The sequence below is a fragment of the Oryza sativa genome, chromosome 4 (assembly GCF_034140825.1).
Source record: "Oryza sativa Japonica Group chromosome 4, ASM3414082v1".
NCBI lineage: Eukaryota > Viridiplantae > Streptophyta > Magnoliopsida > Poales > Poaceae > Oryza > Oryza sativa.
The window spans coordinates 4,109,468-4,112,892 of NC_089038.1; the positions used below are offsets into that span (position 1 = coordinate 4,109,468).

At 47.4% G+C, this 3,425-nt stretch overlaps 1 non-coding gene across 1 annotated transcript; it reads left to right on the plus strand.

The window, feature by feature from the left end:
• The first annotated feature begins 3,008 nt into the window (after positions 1-3,008).
• Positions 3,009-3,115, plus strand: LOC112938858 (small nucleolar RNA R71). The gene has a single exon (XR_003242178.1). It is a non-coding gene; the product is annotated as a small nucleolar RNA R71 (small nucleolar RNA).
• Positions 3,116-3,425: the final 310 nt, after the last annotated feature.

The window sequence follows — 3,425 nt, forward strand, 5'->3', positions numbered from 1 at the left end:
GTATTTTCTATTTTGCAAATTTTTATGCTGTTTTCAAGTTTTATAAGATGCAATTGGAAAGCAAATATGCAAGGTGATACAAGTTACCTCAGTGGGGGGAGAGATACCTCCCCCCCCAAGCTTGGCTTTCGCTCAGGGTCCTTGATAAGGATTGAACCCCTGAAAGCGGAAGTACGCTTGAAGGTCATCGTGCTGTTGCTGCATCATGTTCTTGAAGTTGGCGTACTGAGCATCAGCAGATTATTGCCATTCTTGCGTTTGTGCTATGTGTTACGAGAGGTTGTATTGGATCTCCCCCATCTGCACATCAAGGGTGTCCATTCTCCTAGTGATTTCACCCAAGTCCCAACGAGAGGAACATGAGCGCCATTCACTTGGAGATGGAGGCATACCACTTGATCTGGAAGGTTGATTGTCCCCCCATTGGATGTCATGAGGCGCACGCCCCTGGTCCTCACTAGCACTTGCCCAGGTTGAGACTCCGAAGCTGTGAGATGGAGCTTGGGTCCATCCGGGTGCATCCCCAGTTGGCTCCCAACCTGCCTCATACATCTACACGGGTATTGAGGATGATGAACTTTCTCGTTCGTTCCTTGTCATGTTGCGCGTCTCCTTGTATGTTCCACCTGCACGAGATTCTTCTATGGTCTGCAGGGGAATGGTTACTTCATGGCAGTTGTACAAATGATATCCCGCATTTGGCAACGGAATTTCGTTTGTACAACCAGGGAAAAAGTAAATCAAAGATCCATCTGCTACATGTTTCACAATATGCCCTTGCACTAGATAAGTCTCATCAACACACGGACGAGCGGCTGAGATAAAAGCAATTTGGTCGCCAATGACCCCTAGCCCTTTTGCTATCTGAGTAATCAGAGAAGTGCACTCAACAGGAGCAGAGAACTTTATACTTTCTAACCATTGCCTTGTCATACATTTCACTGGAGCAATTTTGATCTTTCTAACCATGGCAAACATGATAATCAATTCATCTCCTCTAATGGGTCTCAGATCACCTCTAGGAAACAAAGTCATAGCAATCCATTTGTGCTTGAGCCTAAGTGTAGTATTATGGATATCATTCGTCCTAGGTTTCTTGCAAATTGGAGCACCAGAAATATCTTCCCAAATCCTATTTTTCTCGAACCCAGAAATTCCTTTCTGGAGATCGATTTTACAGGAATCGTGAAAACCAAGAAGTGTACTTAAGCCTTTCCATGTAAGTGTAAACACTTCACAGAAAAAGCGAAAGGAAATTCCATCCTCTATTTCTTTCAAAGTGCACAAAAATTGCAAAGTAAGCAAACGAGAACCAGGCTCATCTACCACAGCAAATCTCTGCCAACCAACAGCTTCTCAAATAGTACGAAATTCAGCATCTATACCTATCTTTTTTAGCAACTCCGATGAGTATTCTCGCGTGTGAGTATACTCCTAGTCGCTCAGAATGCAGTAGGCCCGTACTTTATCCTGATCATGGAGCATTGTTCCATCCTCGGTTGAAACTCAAACTTCTCTTCCTTCCCATTGATGTGGAAACAGATAATCCCCATTCCCACGTCAATGTTGGCTCCTGCGGTGCTAAGGAAGGTGCGCCCCAGGATGAGCGGCGTCTCTTTCCCCGTATCCATGTCCAGCATCACGAAGTCAACCAGGATGAAGAAATCACGTATCTTGACTGGCACATCCTCCGCTATCCCTGCCGAGTAATAGACTGACGAATCAGCCAGTTGAAGGCGCATTGGTGTTGGTGCCAACACCGTGAAGTTGAGCTTGTCGAAGACGTCTTTTGGCATGACGCTGACACTGGCTCCAAGGTCGCACAAGGCCGGGTCAAACTGTTGTGCCCCGATCGAGCAGGTATCGTAGGACACCCCGGATCTTTCTTCTTCTCCGGGAGCTTGTGGAGTATTACGTTGCTGCATTGTTCCATCAGCTTGACCACCTCCATTGTTGGGAGCTGTCTCTTATTGTTGAGTATGTTCTTGAGATAACAGGCGTATGTTGGCACTTGTATAGCATCCAACAACGGCACGTTGATGTGGATTTTCTGGATTTCTTCAATAAAACGAGCAAAATGCTTGTCTACTGACGATTTCCTAATCCGTTGAGGAAATGGCAGCAACCGCGTGTCGCAGTACTCTTGCGGCACTGTCTTTTCTGGCTGAACATCCTTGTCAGCCGAGTCTTTAGATGGCGCTTCTTTTGATATCCCATTAATTCCTGTAGGGTTAGGATATGGCGGATCACGAGTGGACTTACCTCCCCTCGTCGTGATTGCCTTAACATTTTCAATGGAGGAGTCGGGTTGCCCCGGAATCCTCCTAGTTTCATTTGTAAGGACTAAGGATGCCAACTGAGTTAACTGGGTTTCTATCATTTTATTAAAGCTCAGCTTATTTTGAAAAGCAGAAGCAAAGCCATCTAATTTGATATTTATGTTTTCTAGAACCTTGTCATTGGTTGCAAGCTTTTTGCTTAGCGCATCGGTGGTTTTAGCTTGCGCAAAAACGAGATCCTTCAAGGAGGGCTGGTTAGAAAAGTTACCGTTGTTGTTACCTCCTTGATAATATGGGCGTGGTTGGTTCCACCCCAGACCTCCTTGTGGAAGGTACCCGTTGTTGTTGTTGCCCATGTACATCGCCTCCTCATGGGTTTCCGGGCAGTCATTCCCAGAATGACCCGTGTTGCCGCAGACCTCACATGTGACGTGGGAGTCCAAGGCCTTGACGGTGCCTTGTGGCCATTTCTCATGGTCGTCCAATCGCTTCATGAGGAGATCCAGCTTGGCAGCAAGTAACTCCGTCTCCTTGACGGTGTGCATGCCTCGCTAACGGGTCTGGAGTCGTTCCTCGCTCCAACCCATATTGGAGACCATCTTCTCTATTAGATCAACGGCTCCTTGAACCGTTTTAGAGAAGAATGCTCCTCCAGCTGCCGCGTCCAGGTGATCTCGGGACATCGGGGTGAGTCCGTTATAAAAGTTCTGCAGGATCAGCCAGTCATCCATCCAATGATGAGGACAGGCGGCCACATACTCCTACAGTCGTTCCCATGCTTCCAGAATAGACTCGTCCCTCATCTGCTGGAAACTTGAAATCCTTCCACGAAGGGCATTGGTTTTGCCCATCGGGAAGAATTTCGAGAGGAATGTCGTAGAGCATTTGTCCCAGGTATTGACAGCAGCACGGTTGGCATAGAACCACTACTTCGCTCTCCCGAGAAGGGAGAACGGAAACAGTCGCAGCCTGACGACGTCGGGACTGACGCCCTTGATGGTGTACGTGCTATAGATCTCTAAGAACTGTTGCAGATGAGCATTGGCATCCTCATTAGGCTTGCCACAGAACGGGTTAGCCTGCGCCATCGTGATGAGGCTGGACTTCAAGTCGAAATCCATGTCTCCTATATTGACCTGCAGCCTA